We start from the raw sequence: 20878 nt of genomic DNA, 5'->3' as shown, positions 1-20878 counted from the left end.
TTCTTCTTCTTCTTCTTCTTCTTCTTCTTCTTCTTCTTCTTCTTCTTCTTCTTCTTCTCCACCTCCTCTTTCTTCTCCTCCTCCTTCCTCTGCCCTTCCTCCTCCCTCTCCCATCTCCCTCTTGCCCCTCTCTTAAGACAACAGGAGTGTCTGATACCACTTTAGGGCCTTCTCTTCAGGATACTTTTATAAATGGCTTACTTGCTTTTGCCAGACTCATTCTGGATAATCTCAATTTTGCTTTGTTTACTTAAGATACTTTGATTCTAGGTTCCTTAGTCACATGCAAAAAGGCTTTTACTTTTTAATATTGTGTGACCTAATCAAGGGGTAGCCATGTAGCATGTCTACAGTTATTACCCCTTCAAGGATAGAAAACTACAAAGGAAAATCATTGAGATTCCTTTTATTATATGCCTACAATAGGCCTATCTTATAAGGATATGCATTGTTAAGTATTTGTTATAATATTATATAGGCTGTGTTTGAATTCATGACTATCCATAAAATGTGAGTCAAGATATAAAATGTTTACTCACCAAAAATTTGTCTACTCATTTTTATAGCCTTTCATATTCTCACACATAAGGAAATCCTTATTCCAATCATGGACACTATTAAGCACTTTTAGACATTAAATTCTTCAATATTCAGTACTGGGTATAGCACTTTTTTTCATCCAATCAGTAAGTGATTATTGAATTTCTACTATCTACAAAGTTTTGTATTAAACAACAAATGCTATTGATTCCCTGAGGTCAGCCACGGACACAGAAGATATGTAAACCTTCAATCAATCAGCATTATAACAAGTAAAAAGTAGAAGAAAACTCCTAAGAATTTTCAAAAAGAAAACAGAGTCCAAAACTTTAAGAACTTTTGTATTCATACACTTGATAAAAGACTACATTTTCTTCCTAGTTATCTAAAATGTAACCTCATATTGAATAAGGGGAGAAATAAGACAAGTAATTGAAGGGAAAAAGGGAAAAAATGATTAAAGATGAATTTATAAAAAAATCTAGTGTCTAGAATATGCTTCTCAGACATTTAAAAGAAATGAATTCAGTCTACCAAGTAATTAAAATAGTAACATTAAAGAAATTTTGAATATATTATGCTTTCTGTCATTTTATTATTTGCCTCAAGTCTCTGGGACATGGATGGCCACCCACTCACATTGCCATCAGCAAGACTTGAGAATCACTGCATGGGCTGAGTTGGCAATTGATTTGGAACAAGTTGTAAATATCTCCCAAATCAAGCAGAAATCCATCTCTCATCTCTCACTGCCACCAGGCAGAAGCCAGTGGCCATGAAGAGATCACACATATAATCCTTTGATTATTCTTTGGGCCAGCAGACTCCCTAAATTGCTCATAAGTGAATGTAAATTCCCCTAACCCATGGAGTGTTTTGATCAGCCACATTCATTGTGACCCATAAACCCTTCTTAATGTGCTGGAATTCCATTTTACTTCCGAGTTTTGGCTGAAATTTGGATGCTTTAGGTGTTCTCTTTTAATGTGCTCAATATTGTCTATAGCTCTTTTGTCTTTAATAACAAAAACTGTTTACAAGGAAATATTTATTCTTAGCACATTAAGACTTTCAGTTTCCACATGAGCTCACCTTTTAGGTTCAGTCTCAAATAATAATTGCTTTGGCAGTTAGATAAGGATATATTCAGTTTAATAATTTGGAACCATTTGTCAGAGGACTGGCTGTCTGTATTTGCCATCAAATGTCATTATTGCCTGGAGAGTTTCACCAATGTCTTGGATTTCCATGATACATTGACATTTCACTCAGCACATTGATAACATTTTTCTTTAAAAGATCTCAAGGAATTTAATGAATTTGTCTCCATTTCTCTTTTATTCATGTGGTTGATTAGATTTATGGATTTGTGGATTCATAATTTGGGACCATGAAAGATTTGTTCCTGTTGAGACAGAAATCCCATGAGATTAATTAAACCCTCTGTCTTCACTGTTCCACCTCTATTAAGAAAAACAAGCATGGAATATAAAACCAAAGAAGGAATTGCTGTTGTTACTAATTGATTGTTTTTCAGCGATGATGTGTAGTGTGTAATCATTCAAAATTATCTCAAAATCTGCAATTTTTCATAAAATATAAAAGGATGTAAAGCTTCATCTAAAATGTAATCTAAATATTATATGTGCTGCTGAGTCGAATTGAATACCTGTGGCGACAACCTTGAAACACTTGAGTCAGACCCTTTATCTCTCGCTTATGTGTTCCTTAAAGATGGCTAAAAATAAATTGTTTACTCTAGTCTCTTTAACCAGGTTTGATTCTCTATTTGTGCAGCCTTTCATAGTGATGTTAGAGCTATTTCCACTTCTCTGCTTATTAACAGAAAAGGAGTTCAAGGGACAATGTCCTTCAGATAATTCAAAATATATCTTATAGTTGCAAAAGTTCAGCCTCAAATGAATAACCTGCACTTAGTGCACAGTGACATTTAATTGAGATGTTTAGTAGTATAGATTATTGGTTCTGCGGGTTATACCTTGGCCAGTAATGAGTGCAACACTGACATATGACTGATGTTATTGTTTGCAAATTATTGTACTGCCAGTGAAGGTAACTATTAAAGACAATCAAATACAGCCTGGCTGTATATTGAAATCATTACTCTCTGCAAATATCTTGTGATTTATTCAAAAGCATTTGCATTATGGAGGGCCAACAAATTTGAGGAACTACCTACTAAAATACAAGGAGGTTGGGACCTCCCAGATTGAGTGAAATGATGAGTTTCTGTTGTCACCATGGCATTGCCTAGAAGACAGTGGCTTGGCTGTTACAAGGGCAGCTTGATGGCATTAATACTATGCTGGATTTACATAACATTTGAAGAACTGGAGCATTATTTTCTTTGTCAAGTAAAATATTGACTTCTTTCAGATTGATTTGCTGGTGAAAATATTCATTTCTAATGTATGATAAAATTCTGAAAAACAGTTGTCCTATTAATGGCTGTTAGTCTCCAAATATTTTAAAGAGCAGTTTCTATTTGTTTAAGCTAAAGTTCCCTCCACCTTTGGGCTCCTTAGGTAGGGGAACTGCTTACCATGACTCTGTTCTCTTACCTTACCTGGCCATTTTCCTCTACCAGACACTGCCTTCAATAAACAACTAACCAAGAGTAGTGATAGGCAACCTTAGCAAGGATCTCAGGTTTTCGGATGCCAGATTACTTGTATAATTGAGTGCTTCGTGAGGGTTCACTGAAACTTAGTAGGTTGACTCATCAAAAGAGTAAATAAATAAACAAATACCTTCAATTCTCCTGCCAGCATTTCATGAGAAGGATTAATGGCATATTTAAATGTTCAGCTTTCCAGCAGTGCTCCTTCATTGTACTCTATCCTAAACAGTGCTGAGTTTGTGTTTAAATGTTTCATTTCGTGCATTTCCAACTGTCAGGCTGAAGAAATACCAATAAGTGTGTTAGGTTTAGATAATCGAAAATTCCCTTTACTCAGCTTCTTCGTCTATATTTATCTGTCTGGCTGTGAAATCTATTCCAAGAGTATTCATCTACCACCCAAATCTATTCACCGAGCATCAAGACTCATCAGTGAGATGGAATAATGCCATTTAATTAGTCTTTGATATACAGCTTAATTAGGTCTTAATAAGGGGTAGTGCATCCTAAAATCAATTATCTTGCTCTTTTTAATAAGAGCAACTAATTAGTAGGAAAATCACCACAGTTCTCTTTTTATCCTGAAGCTTTCCATGGTGTGAAGAAGGTTATGAAAATGAAAAAAAAATAACATCCTACAAAATATTTGTAAGAAATGTCAAACTGAACCTAACCAGGATATATTCAAAATTGTTGTAATAGGTTAGAAATATTTTAGAGGAAATTTAGCGCTACCAATTGCACAACTTTGAATATTTCATAGTTCTTAGTTGATGCAACTGAGAAAAGTCAAAGTTTTCCTTTCTGGGTCGCTCTTGCTTTGCATAGGCACCAAAGGCTTTAGACACAAGCCCACTGTAACAATCTCTACAGTAGGCTGCGGGCAACATTTCCTACCCATTTTTCTTAATGTGTATGTGGTCTCTTAATGAAGGACACCATGGGCATGAATACAGTTGCTATATGCTGGATTAATATTCCAGATCTCAAAAGTTTCCATTGTAGTCTGTTTTCTCCATCACAGTAGATTGTGTGTGAGTGTGGCATTATGGTCGTGTTACTGCATAGGCGGAGCTGAGGGTAGCAGGTTACAAAGATGTCATTGACTCAAAGATCATGGAAAGGGGTCTCTGAAAATGTGCAATTCCACTGAGACTAGAGGAGTTGAAGGAGATGGTCTAACAGAGCAAAAATAACATCCCTTTGCATTGGATAAAATTTACATACTTGAAGAATATATGAGAATAGTTGTGTAGCTACCAGCAAAGGAAGAGACGACAGGTGAGGTCATGGGGTAGCTTGAAATGTGGGGAACCGCAGCTGCCACCATATAAATATATGTATATAGCACCTGGTCTCCGGCCAGAGCAGAGAGCATTGAGATAAACAAGCCTTAGTTGGAAAAGGTGTGTGCCTCTAGTTTATGATGCAAGCTGGAATGATTTCTTGTAGCCTATTATGCTTTGCCACGTAGCTGATGCTGATTGGGACCAGGGAAAGTATTTAACTCACAAGGGCTGGGGGCTGGGGGAATAATAAGTAAGATGTAAGAAGAAGATATAGAAGAATATAAAAGAAGCTAGCTAGTAAGAAGTAAATATGAAGGTTCCTGATTAAACTGCATGGAGAAGGGCTCGGTGTTTGCCTCCTTACTTCTAACTGGACGGGTAAGGCGGCCGACAGCCCAGTAGACACTGCCAAAAATGTTAGCTGTTTTTCAGATTTGGATGTCATTCCTAGAGCAGCGGTGCAATTTGTCTAATTGTTAAATTCAAAGGTATCTGTACAATATTGGTTGTAGAATCTGGGAAGTGGCTATGTAGATTTTAGTTGCATAATTATTTCAGTTTTTCTGTATGTGTGAAAATATACAGAACCTGGGATACAGCTCAGTTGGTAGAATGAGATTACTTTAGCATGCCCAAAGTTCAGCCCCCATACCCATAAATCTGGCATTCGGCGTCCATGCCTGTAATTCTAGAACTTGGGTAGTAGAATCAATGGAATAAGAATTTCAAGGTCATCTATGAGGGTTATACTAGTGAAGACTCCTCATAATGGGGATACACTGATTTTTGAACCTGCCACCCTCTATAACGATGCAAAGCCTCAGGTGGAGGAATTAGGACCCCAACTAAGCCACAAAACTCTGATCTACAGTTTGTCCTGCCTGCAGGATGTGCTAGGACTGGAGCCTAATGGCATAATTGTCACCAGAGGGACCAGAGAGACTTCATCCAGCAACTGATGGGAGCAGAGGCAGAGTCCCACAGCCAAATATTAGGCAGATTTCACCCTGCAGAGTAGGGGGAAGGATTAGATGAGCCAGAGGGATGATGGACACCACAAGAACACAGCCCAAAGAATCAACTGACTGGGACTCATGAGTGTTCACAGAGATCACGGAGTCTGTAGATCAGGAGTCTGACCAAGGTCCTCTGTATATATGTTATGATTGTGTAGCTCCATGTTCTTGTGAGAACCCTAACAGTGGGAACAAGTGCAGTCTGACTCCTTTTCCTGCCTTTGAGAGCCTTTTCCTCCTATAGGGTAGACTCTTCCAGCTTTGATGTGCAAAATGTGCTTGATCTTACTTTAGCTTGTTAAGCCATATTTTGGTCAATGTCCCTGGAAGGCCTGTTTTTTTTCTTCTGAGAGAGGAGGTTGGAGAATGGGGTTGGGGAGGGTGAAAGAGAGGTATTGGTAGGCAACTGGGGGGAGAGGATGAAACTGAATTAAAGTCCAAAAATGTCTGAGAGAAGAATAAATGAAAAGGAAGTAAAGGACTTCAAGGTCACGCTTGGTTGTGTGTTCATGATGAGTAAAGGTTTCCTGAAACATAAACTCTGTGTGTGGTGCATGTATGCACATGTGTGTGTGTGCATGTGTTATGTGATGTACTTTAAATTACATCACACATCTACTCTTAAACTGTTTTTGCATTAATATGTAGAGAAGTGGGGATAGCACTAACATCCTTAAGAACGACTACAAAAATAGAGGCATATCTCTATTCAAGGTAAATGAGTAAAAAAATTATTTTTAGCTATCTTTCCAGAAGTCCTGAGCAAGAGATAGGGCTTTTGACTGAAGTATCTCAAAGTTTAAAGTATCTGTCCCTAGGGCTAGTATTTATATTTATATACTATTATTCAAAGAATGATTTTTAAAAGTTATCAAAATGGCAGCAATAGAGCCGTGTGTACAGGAATCCTAGTTTAAACTAGGCTTTTAATGAGATAAATGTCAAGAGGGTCTCTTCTCCTCCAAAGTAAGAGAATGTTTTCAAAATTTAAGTCAAACTTTGTTGTTCCTCGGACTAAAAAAAAAAAAAAAAATCTCTATTGAGTATTTCATTGAATTTGGGAGTCAAATGGAAATGTTTGCATGGGGGCACACAGTTGTTGGGTAAGACCTGTCTGCAATTCACTCTGGCTCAGGTTCCTTTCCTTTGAAAGGAAGCAGGCAGCTGTATCTTCTCCATTCCATGTGATTCATTTCATTTCAGGCATTCTTAAGGATAGAGGATGGAAAGTGGAACTGTGGTTTGTGCTTAGCTTAGTTCCCACTGGGACAGTTATTCACCTCAGCAGGTGCCTGGCTTCCAGGAAAATCCTTCAAAGAGTAGATTAATAACAGCTGCTTGATGCTAACTATTTCCTGGGAACAGATACTTCATAGCAGGGACAACAAATGAGGAACCCTTTTGAAGAGCCTAGTAATGAGGCTCAAGAAGGTAGAGGTCGTGGACTTTGTGCTTGGCCCCAGACACAACCATGTATAATTGGTACTTAGTAAAAACAACTGTGTGATGATAAGAGCACCTGTATTAGAGAGAGCCAGCACATTTAGAAGTTTCTTTGGCACTAAAGGCTCTCAGCATCCTCTCTCCCCTTTGCTTACCTCAGCAGGATGCAATCAAAAGATGCACTCGTGCATACATGGCTTAGGCATACATTAGGCTAGAGCGGTCCTTACCTAAGTTTTTGAATGGATTATATATGCATTATATGTAAGATAACATAATCATTTCTCTTAAAGGTCTCATTTAGTCTTGCCTAGAAGAATCTAGGCAACAAAACAAAAAACACCTGTGGTTTTAGTTACATATTCTGAGTCCAGGAGGCTATAATAAAGATGAGCAGCTGTGTACCTGTTTCAGCTCCCCTTGCTTGATACTGCATGTTTATATCTGGGCTTCCCATAATCGTCATTGATTATAGCACACTACAGCCACTTAACAAGTCTAACCTGCTCTCTGCTTCATGTTTTACCCCTTCAATGTGTTAGTCATGCTTCTTTGAGAGAAGCATTATTCTGAAAGCTAGTTCCCCTCATGGGGCCTGATAAGTGGTTGCCCTCCTTTGATGGCTAATCCTGATTCAAATGTTCATCCTGACAGTTCAGGTCTCAGTTTAACATGCTCCTGAGTGGTAACTGCTGGACAGAAAAAGCAATAGCAACAGCCAAAGTAACTAGTTTAGAGATGCTGAAGCAGAATCAGAGATCAAATGTTCTGACTACAATAAACCCAAACCCAATGAGATTTGGGGAGGGGAAGAGAGGATGCTTAGAAGGGAGAGCGTGAGGATGTATAATGGAAAAAAATGGGCAAACAGCTCCAATCTAAGGAAATGACTGGAAGGAACATGTAATTTGTACTTTCAGAAGAAACTGGATATTGAACCTATTCACAAGCCAAAGACTTAGGGGGAATATTTGATGCTATTTTGAAATGAGAAGATTGTTAAATTGAAATGTACAGCTAACAAGCTTACGTTTATTTGGAGCATACCAGCATACATGCATAAGTAATCTCAAAGTTTAGAGCCCAAGTATAGAGTTCTGCTCAGAAGGATTGGTGGATGAACAGTAGATGGGAACATTTGTGCAGAAATAAAAGGAGATCTTTAGGATAGAATAAGTGGATACAAGTTATGAGCCAGCATACTACTATTGGTTCATTCGAGAATGGCAAGTCAGAATCCTACCTTATTCTGATGGTCATATGCAGGAATTAAAGAGGTAGAGCACAAATCTCCAACTTTTTCTCTTCCAAGACAACTTGATGAAATGCCATGTTTGCTTTGTCAAGAAGAATCAAAAGAGCCGCTAATACTAGAATAAAAAAAAAAAATCAACGTATCAGTGGCTTGGAGAAACTTGGCTCTAGCAGCAAGCTTGAGACCCTCAGATGACTGGCTCTGGCTCAGGCTCCTTCTGTTTCAAGGCAGAACATTTTGAGCATCCTTTATTATTCCTAGGATGTGTTAGCTGTCATGGTACACTAAACTCTCATACATACATGACTATTCTAGCTGAGTATCTTACCTTTGGCACAATGTAAAGAAGTTGCAGTAAAAGATGTAGAATGAGCTTCAAGCTTTCATATTTGGGCTGCTTTCTTTCTTTGTTTTGTTTTTAATTTATTATCCTGTGGGAAGATGTTAAATTCTCCAGCCTTAGTTTCTTCAAGAACTGCACTAGGGAACAAAAGAATTTCCAAAAATCCTCATGATAATGCTTGTCAATAGTATACTTCCAGGTAGGTAGGATCTTTATTTTAGGATATTAAAAGATAGTTCCCTCTCTTTGTGTTATTGTATTACAACCTAAGCAGAATGTTAAGTATTTCGATACTATAGCCACCTTTTTCTATTTCTTGTGAAAAGTGCTATTTCCACTTCTTATCATCTTCCTTTATAAATTGTACTCTTTTGATATTTTTCACTGCTCAAACACAAACCTTGAAAATTAATATGTAACAGTAGTACTTTCACTGAAAACTTCTCTTCCCATCCCCATATCATGTGGTTACAGCTAACTGCACTGACACTGTATTTCTCTTCAATTCAGAAAGATGGCACATTTCAATGGCATCATGTTCAAAGAACATTGTCATTGTCACCAATAATTATACAGTTTTAGGTGTCCATCTGAGCCTTTGCGTGTTCACAAATACAATATGATTTCATGCAAGACTAAACTAATGTTGACTGTAATGATTATGAAAAACATAAGAATGTCCATTCCATGGTTTAATTAACTTCCTTATAGACATACATGAGTGTTGGAAGTGGAGGGAAACATTTCTGTCTATGGCTTGCTCCTACACAGTTCATGTAGCCATTTATGGCTTCTTTTGCTATTCTCTTTAATTGATTCCTTATTCAGTGAATAGAACCAAGATACAATTAACCTTGTGAATCGTTCTTTAGGGGGGAGATATTTAGATTTGATTGGGTCTCAGTTGGGTCACTCTCATTGACCTGAAGGTCAACAAAAGAGCATGCTGGCTGCTTTTGGGTAAGTAATATTGAATTAAATCTCTTCAGAGACTAGTTTAAAGCCTGAGAAAGTCTTCTGGCTTTAACAGTGATAGATAATTGGAGTGTCTTGTGGTATCAAGTGTTTGAGTGCAAATTAATATTTTGGTGTGATTGCTTGCTGTATGTTCTGAAAGGAGCCCCATTGAAAGTCCATTTACTTTACACACAAGCCTCCCAGTTATCTACTGAAAACAGTTGCAAGTAACAGTTACTGCACTAATTACTGGATGGCCATTCTTTCAGAATGTGGAAATCAGGTTATGCTCATTTGACACTTTAAACAAGTATTACATGCATCACGGTGTTCCAAAGTTAAATGCCTCTGAAGATATATTTAATTATAACTCTACCCCTGAGTATAACCATTTTTCTGTTGTTTGGGGGTAAAGATTTCCTTACTGTGACTGAATAATGAGTTATGAAATACAGGGTTGAAAGAGTCGATAGGCAGATGACAGGAGGGATCCTTGTGAAGTCTGGGCACTAAGATGACTGTGAAATGCCCACTTTAAGAGTGGCTTTATGTAAGGCTTCTCGACTGTCAATTTCCCTACCTTTTTTCTCTATGCTCTGAGTTTCCTAATTTGATTAAAGGTTTCAATTTTCTAAATGAAAGAGTTTCTCTGGTCATCCTCTTGACCCTAACATATATTTTAATTTTAAAATCATCTTTCTCAAGGTAATAGTCCAGGACAAGAAGAACCCTTTATAAGTTCATTTATGTTCTCACATCTTGTATTAAGTAAGACCTAGAGGCTTACATTTTTTTACATAGTTTTAGACGTGGAAATTTTTGATCCTCCATTATAGGCCTATGACCTGTGGCCTTATTAAATGCCTTAGAAATGTCTGAGAGTTGAAAAAGTTCTCAAAATATGAGAGAAAACAAGGCTTAAATGATCATATTGGATTTAATATCTATATCTTGGCATACAGCCTCCTTTAATTACATTAAGTATCATCAAGATTTTTCTGACATTTCAAACTAATGTTTGATAGCCTTCTTTAAGAAGGAGTTGAGAATAGAATGTAGCAAATGAGAAATCCCAGCCAATCATAGATTAAGTTAAAGTTAGTAAGGAATATTCAGCATAAATTCAAAAGCAAATTTGCATCAAATGACTCTTTGTTAGTTAATATGCTTTTCATTGCCTACCATAGGACTATGCTCCTATTTTCAACGCAGCAGAGATGATCTCTAAATCAGGAACTCTTGAGCATCTTTTTGCCTGTAGGGAAGATTGGAAGTAATTCTTTTTGGCCACTAGCAGATTCTCTACTTGTTTCTCAGTATGAAGTATTTGCAGTAAGGATTCAAAATGAGATTTTTTTTAAGTAGGGTCTTATTACAGCCCAGAATTGCCCAGAAACTACTTTGTCACCTAGGCTATCCTCAAACTTACAGTGATCTTTATACCTCAAAACCGCAGATCATGATTTACACATTAGAGGTACCATGCTTGCTTTAAAATATGATAATAAAAAAGTTTTTTTTTGCACTATGACTTTTATGAGAGTTTTGTAGTCAACAATTGTATACAACTTAGGTGAAAATTGAGAGATAAGTGAATAAACAAAATCTGATTTACTAGGGGATGTGGATAGTGACTATAGAGTATTACACATACGATTATATGGATGGATCTTAAGGACACTATCAAATGAAGTAGCCAGTCAGAATGAGATAACTGCTGAATTATGCCATTCATAAGAAAAATACACAATGGCCAATTTGTGCTGACAGAGAATGCAGTGCTGGTAGTCTGCAGAAAGGACAAGATATAGAGTGGCCAAGGCATCCTGAAGCACAGGAAAAGAACACTATGGAGATGCTAGGCACAAATTGAATACATTTATTATTAATGAATCATACATTTATATGCATTAAATAGTCAATTATATGCCCTTGTCAGAATTTATGTTATTGTATTGTTCTACTATATCCACACCTCCTTTTATGATGAGAATTGCAAAATCTCAAGGAATACACCAATAAGAAATTGAATTTCTCTACTTTATCTTATTTTGCCCAAAACAATGTGAAGAAAATCATCAAAAACTTTGCCATATTATATCTCAAGCTGGTGTATTTTAAACACCATTTCAAAGGGAAAAAATAGAAGAACCTAAGAGGTTTCACACAAGTTACCTTGCTTATTGCTGAGAAAGTACATATGGCAATACAGCATCAGCTAGCAAAGAGCTTATGGCTAACTTTTGGATAATTGAGGTTAAAATGAGTCTGCCCCCCTACAATTTATAGTTTCTTCACTTTTGCAAAGCCTTCTTCCCATGACATATCAGGAATGATTGAGACATATCACGTGTATGTTAAACCTACCCTGTGTCCTTTTCTCACAAACCCACAGTAAAAAAAAAAAAATGAACATGACAAGCCTAACATGATTAAAGCTAGTCTTTAAGGAATGCTCTACTATATAACTATAAATATTCCACTGAAGGACTTCAAATGTGCCTACATTTCATTAGGTTATCCTACTATTGCATTAAAAACATAGTGTCAAAATACTTCCCAAGAGAATTCTAAGATACTCTTGAGAATAGAGGCTTCAGAAACTGAGATGTAATGCAGCATGAGGAATGATAGACCAAATAGCAATATGGAGTGATATTGGAATAGAAGATTGTCCCATACAAGATAATATACTAAGGTGAATCCTGAAATGATATGGGAATATATGGCAGTTTATCGTGTACTAAAAGAAATCAATACAGAATGAAGGAGATGATAAGAAAAATTCAAACTGGGTGTTATTAGCTAAGAATGAAATGTCAGTCAGATTCATGTGAAATGAATGTTTGCGTTACCTGAACAGGAAATAGACAGAGGGAACAGCTTTTGGAAAGGATGAGACATGAGAAAGATTATGGCACCTTAAAAGTAGTCACATACATTGTCTCTAGCAGGAAATGTAGAGGCAGAGGGGAAAAATTCTGAGGGACCCTGATGCCATATTTAAGAATTACGAGCTTTATTTAATAGCCCTGTGGTTCCACCCAAGATCATTACACCATAAAGAAAAGGTTGCTCTTACTTGTGTATTGGTGGGAGATACACAAGAAATGAACTGTGCATGGGCAGATGCCGTACCAAAGAAAACAGCTGTCATCAGGTGTTCCCAACTAGCACCTGTACTTTGTCAAGACTGAAACTAAATGAACTTAAAGAAAAATGATTTGTTAAATATTGAGGAAATAATGAAAATATGTTTCTCTTGAGGGAGAACTAAAATGGTAAAAGAAATACCTGGGCTGCTGTCAGTTAGTGTGTAAACTATAGCATATCTCCCACTCAAGTCTCTTTATATAAATAAACTAGAGTTTCAAACATGGAGAAGGAGAGAATTATGATACCTATCAATACATTTCAAGGGAAAACAGGCCACTGAAGAGCAGACTTGAAGAAACTAGAAATTTTTTTTTGTTTTTTATTTTTGGTTTTTCGAGACAGGGTTTCTCTGTGTAGCCTTGGCTGTCCGAGAACTCACTCTGTAGACCAGGCTGGCCTCGAACTCAGAAATCCACCTGCCTCTGCCTCCCAAGTGCTGGGATTAAAGGCATGCGCCACCACTGCCCGGCAGAAACTAGAAAATTTTAAGACTTCATTGCTGAGTTTTTCCCAATGGGCACGGCCCATTCATTCACTCAAAAACTGAGGTTAGAAGATCATAAGTCGAAAAATGTGCAGACAAGGGAACTTAGGTAATGGGCATAGTAAATTGATTCTGCTTACATCATACATTGAAAAATCATTTAAGGAAAAAACAAAGATTCTCAATCAATTTTCAGTGTAATGATGCATCACTTATAGGCTAGGGCCTTGATTAAAAATCTGACATTAATGAAACTTCCTTGGTATGTACATCTTACTTCAATCCATTGCTTCAAATCTTGAAGTTGTGAGTCCTTCCTACAGAGTCTGTCTCTCTCTATTTTTATTTTTTTCCCTTTCATGGATGAGTCAAGAAGTACGATATATCCCATCTCATTTTTTTTCATAGTCCCTGGCTCTATAACCCTAAAACTCATCCTAGAAGCCATGCTATTCTTTATTTCCTACCTATTTTTTCTCCCTTTTGTATTTTCAGAGTTCTTGCATTCTAGTCTAAACTCACTGTAGTATACATCTTCCACTTAAATATAAATTGCTAGTAGTCAGGATTCATACCTAATTTCTTTATTTCTAATCTTGTTCACTTCTCAATTAAACCTTTGAAAACACACCCACCAAACTAGTAAAATAAGAGCACTCTTTTGATATGTATTGGAATAATATTGCTACTGTCTCTGAGAGTCACGTTAATGTTTTTAAATATCAAGAAAAGTACTGGTTGGATGAAAAATATGAGACAGTATTATTCATTTCCCAAGCCTCAGTTTTTCTCATGAGAAAGTCATGAGGTTCAGTTACCACAATACATACATAGTTCATCATAAATGCTACAAAATATTATTTTGTCTCTGTTATTTTTCCTCAAGTTTGCACATCCCCATCTTTAGAAAGTCTGATGTCTTCCTAAACTGGTTGTTGTAAACCCTTCATATATTGTCTTTTCCCCCATCATGCTGCAAAGCATAGACTCAAGGCATGCAAGGGAGATTCTGTTAACTGAATGTGCTGAACCTAGTCATTGCTCTGGGCCTTTATAAATGATGTTCTCTTTGTGTGTAATTCTTTGCTTTATAAAATGATTTCATTTTAATTCCATCTTTTTTTTATACAGAGGCTGTCCTCTCAGAAATCCACATGCTCCATAAGAACATATTTGAGCTATCACACATTCATTCAGTGCCACATGGGTACCCCTGTCACCTGTCACCACAGTTCTCATGTTGTCTATTTTCATCCTCCTGTCAACCATGGTGGGTTTTCTTGGACCAGGAAGTCATCTGATTAACTTCTATATTCTCAGAAGATAGGCCAAATACATCAATATACAAGTGATTTGGATTAGGCAAGTATTTCAAAATTTGATGAGATATTCTGGAGAGAATACAATTACTTTAGCAGGAGACTATTGTTCATCTATGTCACTCAAATTGACAAATTTCATAAACATTAGCTGTTTAGCATTACTCTTGCAATTCTGTCTTGTCTCTTAAATCATCAAAAAGCTCTCTGAATTATCAATAGTTAGGTTAAAGTAGTTAAATATAACTGAAAAAGGTGTTTTTTTGTTTTATTTTGCTTTGTTTTTTTTTAACCAAATCTGTGTTGGGTGAGGTATCCATCTTGTGGTATGGGCTGTAAGTCATATAGGTCATCACTTGCTTACTCCTACAGATTTATGCCATCATTATCTTTGCATCTCTTGCAGACAGGACACCATTGTAAATCAAAGGGTTTGTGGCTTGCTTGTTATTTACATTTTTCTTTAGGTAACATTCAGAGTAACTCTGAACCAAAGACACTGGAACATAAGGGTGAAGTTTCTATCTAGGCACCAGTTTGACATCTCCATGGTCAATGAGTTTTGTGTGTTGTGTCTTTAGTAATCAGGGCTTGCTGTAAGTTTGTGGAGAGCAATCTATACAGTTGGCAACAGCCTTGGTTGTTTGGAGATTCCCATAGGCCCCTTTGGCTAGCAGACCAGTTAGATGTAACCTAATCCCAGTATTGAAAGCTTAGTTTGGTGACAAGAGACAGTCAATTAATATTAGAGAAAAAATTTACATAGATCCCTTTAATGAACCTCAATAACTAAGTGTTTCCTTTACTAATTTTCTCTGCCACTCTCAATTGCCATACCATTTGTATATTTGTTCATGTGTGAATATATATGTGTATATATATATATATATGTATATATATATGTATATGTGTGTGTGTGTGTGTGTGTGTATGTACATGACTATTTTCCCTATCAACACACATTCAATTCATTTGTCATGATACCAGTGTATGTATTTAAAGCACTAAATACTTTGACATGGTCTTCTGTGTAAATAAATACATCTCTCAAGAGAGGCTGTGTTAGATAATTTAAGATTTTGTCATGGAGTCATTGAGCTATTATTAGATCGTTTCATTATATTTTGACCTCTGTACTTAAAATAAAAATATGAACATCGTGGAAGAGATACAGCTAGGGATCCCCTACAAGGTAAGAGCCTGATTTTAAAAAAGGAACAGTTGATATAAGGGATTGAGTCACGGGAAGCTAGAAACCAGGATCTATTAAAGTCCTGTCAACAGCTCAGCAGCAAGAATCAAACTTGATGCTTCAACTGCAGATGCCAATAGGTACCAGATATTCTGTTGCTCAAAAGGAAGGCACTCTGATGGATGGATATTAGATGCCTCAATGGATTTCAAAGGCTTCAGACTTGTAACAGGTTCTTAACAATTTGTCAAAAACATGGATTTTTAGTCCTTAACTATAGTGACTTTGGTCCAATTGGGAAGGGAACAAGGCGATAAGTAAAACTCTTGAGAATACTTTGAAACATATCCTCAATTATTCTATGGCGATCATTGATATATCAAGTACTGGATAAAACCATGGCAATGATGACCTACTTTCATTTTCAGAATTGACTAAAATCTCTACCAGTAATCCATTTTAGACTAATTATAAAGAAAGGTGCCACGGACTGGGGTTTCTTATGGGGTCCCTTGTACCGCGGGATGATGGGTTCTAGCCAGGTGTGCACGGGATTCGGCTGGTGACAAATAGACTCGACACAAGTAGTGTAGGATCTGAGTGTATTTCTCAAAAATGACTTGAGGCTTTTACAATCATTGCAAAAGAGAAATGAAAAATCTGGGAGCTCAGTAGTCGAGGTACATCTGAGGCCACCTAAAACACACTAGATCTAAAACAGCAGCCATCTCCTCTAGACTGGTGCAACACCGCAGGGCTCCAAGCACACTCGGGCTGCATGGGCTGGGCCAGAGTCTGGCGAGGTGGGGGTTGTGGGGTTTGCAGGTGTGCCTGCCAGGAGGGTAGAGGCTCAAATCTCAAATCCTCAATGCTGAATGCTTGAATTTCGAATGCTCAATCTGTTGAATCTCGACTTATGCTGCACCCTCAGGCCCAGAGCACGTGGGCCCGGGGGGGCTACGGACTGCATGAATCTAAGTCCTAGTCCACCTATGTTCTGGTTCTAGTCTGAGTGCGAGTGAGTCCGAATGCTGAATGCTGACTGCTGAATCTAGACTGCTGAATGCTGCAGACTGTCTCTCTCAAACACACACTCTCTGCTCAAGGTCCTGCCCATCCTAGGTAAAACGCCCACTATGCTAATCTTTTGGGGAAGTAGAGACTGTCTCTTACTAATTCCTAGGAGTGGTTCAGCTGCAGTACTTGGATGAGAATGAGGATTTTACTTGACCTTGTCCTGGAATAAGTCTTCCATTCTGTAAACTTCAATGCCCTACCCACAATGCCGGAGGCAACTAGTCTGGGTGGGTAAATTCCAAACCAGGGTTTGGCTAAGATGTTGGAACATTGGTGAAGGTCAGAGAGCAATGTCAGATTTTGTCCAGCTGTAAATAAATCATATTTTGGTGGGCACCTAGCACACGAGTTGGCAAGGACATATCTGGGCTACCTCTGAGTTAGGGGTGCCAGGCAACAATGCGGGGGCAGGAGACTGACTTTCCTTGAAGTTTTCGCCTCAAACTGCTGTCACGCAAAGTGTGCATGGCAGAAAGGAAAAATCATTCAAATGTATGTTTCTTATCATGTGTGTGTGTATATGTGTATTCATATTTACTTATCATTTTGTAAATGATATGTACGTGAATATATTTGAGTGTGAGCATGTATATGTGGAGGTCAGAGAACAGCCTTGGGTAATGACCTTTTTCTTCTACCTTATTTTTGAGTCAGGTTCTCTCTTGTTTAGTGTTCTGCTGAAAATTTCAGGTTCTCGAGACTTTCTAGGGAATCAAGCTGCCTCTACCTCCTGTTTTACTTAAAAGTTCTGGGATTGTAAACAAATTCCTCTCCTCAGAACTCAGGACATACTATGGAAGAAGACATTTTCAAAAGAGTGTAGTTGCCGAAGAGGTAGAAAGATTGTAAGTGCCCAAGCTGATAGTGGACATTCAGAAAACAAGGCCCTCTAAACTAACCTAAGCAATGCTCACATGGACTCACAGTGACTGAGGCAGCTCAGCATGCTTTTGGCCTACTTGAGTCTGCCAGGGTCCTCTGTATATAAATTATTCCTTTCAGATAGTGATTTTTATGGGATACCTGAATATGCAGACCTGTGGGTCTCAAGACTCTTGTGCTATCTTCTGGGCTAATTTCTTTTTCTTTGCTTTGTCCAATTTGTATGTATTATTTTTTGTTTTATGTTATTTTTATTTAGAAGCTTATTTATTTCTTTAATAGACTTTAAAGGAAGTAAATCAAGATGGGGAGAACTGGGAAGAGTTGAAGACAAACCGGTCATCAGGATATGCTAATGAAAGTCTGGAGAATCTTAGAATTTAAAATGAGGGCATTTAATACAAATGTATGGTGTATAACCTTTACCTAAAAGGACATGGGGGGCCACTGTAGCCAGCCAGAAATATAAAATAGCCAGTTCCAGGAACCCAGAGCCTCAGGGTTCTGGTTCCCGATACCTGCCCCTCTTGAATGATCCACTATAAGGGTGGAACTAAGAATGAAGGTCTAGTGGTTTATGAGACTCTCCACCCTGTCAACCAGTAGATGAAGATTACATTCCTAGAATGAATATGTTCCCCTCCCTAACTGAACACCTTGGGTTGAGTCCCTCTGAAATTTTCCACTGTTTTCATGTCACGTTTCCTTGGTAACCCCCTCCCCGCCCCCAGCTTGTGGTCTTTTCCTTAAATACTCCAGACTTCTTGTGCCCGGGGGTCGAACTCCTCTGACTGGCAAGGTCATGAGATCGACCCCGGTACCGGTATCCCCAATAAACCTCATGTGATGGCAGCAAGTTCGGTCTCTCGTGAGTTATTGGGTGGTCGCGTTGTCCAGAGACTTGAGTAAGGATCTCCCCAGTTCCGGGGGTCTTTCACTATATAAAATACCTATTTTAATATAAGAAGTAAATAATTAAAAACAAAACAAACAAAAAACCCAAATACATATCCATCGTTTTAAACAAGGACCCACACATGGATCAGGCTTTATTGTTTTGATTTTCTATTAGATTCTTTCAGATCACATTATTTAATTTCCAAAAGGGGCTGGGAAATTTTAATGGTCTACTAACTATTCTATAAATTGTAAAATTGATGTGTAGTAATGCTGTGATTTTACAAAAAAGCAAATTTAAGATTTCATTATCCAATTGTCAGTCTGTTTGTTTATTTAGAGAGCAACTAAGCAATTCCTTAGAAGACTTAAAACTCTGCTTGAGCTAGTATGTGATCAACCAATTAGTATACCATTTTAAATTATCAGTGCTGTAATAGACTATGCATTCAAAGAGGAGGAACAGGAAGAGAAAAGTAGCTGGAGTTAGGTATAGTAGAACCTGCACTCTGGAGTCTGAGGCAGATACACGGTAAGTGGAAGACCAGCCTGGGCTACAAAGCAAGATCCTATCTAAAAATGGAAAATAACAGAAGAGGAAAGAAGGAAAGAAGAAAAAAGGAAAAGAAGGGAAAGCAAACCAAAAGAAATGAATTGATAATGAAAATGGGAAGCCCCTTAATAGTCTTCAGAATAATTGCTACTGAAGCTGTTGAGAGAGAGACAAAAGGATTTTTGCACTAGTTCAGAGCTAGCAATTTTATTCTAATGATGTGAGCTTTCATTAATGAGTATCTTCAGTATTATCTGAGTTCAAAGAATTGAACCTGTATTACAAATATGTGTATCCACGTTTGAATAGTTAACAGCCTAGAAAAGTAAGGCAAGATACGTTCAATGCACACTGTGTTCTTGTTCAATGTTGTTCTATGCATTTGGGGATTATAAAATGGGACTTCATGTGTGCAAGAAAATGACCTGTGACTTTCGTCGTTTATTAGAGGTTGCCTGATGGGTATGGGCACTTTTCCACTGCTAACTGAGCAGTGGGTATTGTTCGTGTAATCATTCCTCTTGAATACTTTTTTCCCCTTACTACAGCGAGTCTTTCTCTCTTTACACATGGATCATTGTTCTGCCAAATACTTGAGGGGTTCATGCTACAGACTGGTGGGAATTTCCTTCCTTTGCTATCTCTGACTTCCTTAATTGCACACTCTGACTAGCAAATCTCCATAACTGAATCATAAATTGGCCTTGGCCTGCTTCCCCTAATTTAGGTTCAGCCTGGAAATTCTTAAAGGGCACTGAATTTGGTGGCTTTTAAGACCCACTTTGAGAAATCACTCCACTGCATTTCCTCAAATTCAGTTCCTACATCTTTCTCCCCTTCTCCATGGGAATGATAATTTTCCTCTTAATCACTGCATCTTTGCTTGAAGCAGCAGCTTCCTGAGGGAAATTTTTAAAATTTTTGCAAAACAAATTTTCCTCGGGATTTAACAGCAGGTAATCTTGTGTTTCCATATTTTTGAAGGCAAAATATATTCAAGTTCTCACGAACAGTGATTTCTAAAGAGATTCCTTGTAGTCCAGCAGAAAGAATGAAAGACCAATAGCATGATATTTAGTGGCTTGTGTGAGATTGCTTCTTACTGAAATAGCACACATTTGAGAATGTCAGGTAAAGCTTGAGTTTTGCAGAATACCTTGCTGGATGCTGAGGTTGGCCGAGGCATTCTTCCTCTCGTGCTGTCCATTCATGATTTTTCTGGAAAACACTCTATTTGAGTGTTCTCCTTTATGAGCTGTCAGGGTTCTGAAACAATAAGAACATCTTATGTTTAACTAGGAGATAAAATTTTGGTAGAATTGGATGGATCTCACTGAAGGATAGTTGAATATTAAGAAAAGGAACATTAGCCATCCAGGAAATTTAGTTTTAAAATTCATAAGATGGTTACTTTTATTAAAATTTATAATAATTTACCAAAAAATTAAAATATAAATCTTGTCTTAAACTGGGAGGATTTACAGTTGAGCATTGTTTTAAGTTTTACACACACACACACACACACACACACACAACTTATTGAAGAACCAAATATATATATATATATATTTTTTAAAGTATGCATACCCTCACACCATATGTCCACATTCCCATCTACCAATGTACATTATAGATAATACAATTTGTTTTACAATACCCTTATTGATGATACTCATGCCTCTAATTTTCTCATCTATACTTAATTGTTCAACAAATAACCTCATATATCTTTGTAATACTGTGTCGCGACCACCCTCGACCAGCAGGAATGACGCAACACACTCTCGGGCTCTTCTCCTGCAGTTTATTCAGGAACCTTTGAACAATCTTCTGA

General features: G+C 37.5%; 2 long non-coding RNA genes across 2 annotated transcripts in view; both read right to left on the bottom strand.

Moving 5' to 3' along the window:
- LOC116078482 overlaps positions 1-1725 on the bottom strand; it is an 18047-nt gene extending 16322 nt beyond the window's left edge. The window contains exon 1 of the long non-coding RNA XR_004113563.1: positions 1633-1725. This is a non-coding gene — a long non-coding RNA (uncharacterized LOC116078482). The remainder of the gene's footprint in view (positions 1-1632) is intronic.
- Positions 1726-1863: 138 nt separating this feature from the next.
- LOC116078481 lies at positions 1864-20358 on the bottom strand. The gene is made up of 6 exons (XR_004113562.1): positions 20201-20358; positions 10667-10739; positions 8513-8664; positions 8173-8299; positions 3312-3460; positions 1864-1945 (listed from the first exon to the last, which is right to left on the bottom strand). It is a non-coding gene; the product is annotated as an uncharacterized LOC116078481 (long non-coding RNA).
- Between the last annotated feature and the right edge of the window lie 520 nt (positions 20359-20878).

Source organism: Mastomys coucha, unplaced genomic scaffold (genome assembly GCF_008632895.1).
Source record: "Mastomys coucha isolate ucsf_1 unplaced genomic scaffold, UCSF_Mcou_1 pScaffold5, whole genome shotgun sequence".
Lineage (NCBI taxonomy): Eukaryota > Metazoa > Chordata > Mammalia > Rodentia > Muridae > Mastomys > Mastomys coucha.
The sequence above is the reverse complement of the archived record's forward strand: the minus strand, read 5'-3'. Positions and strand labels throughout refer to the sequence as shown.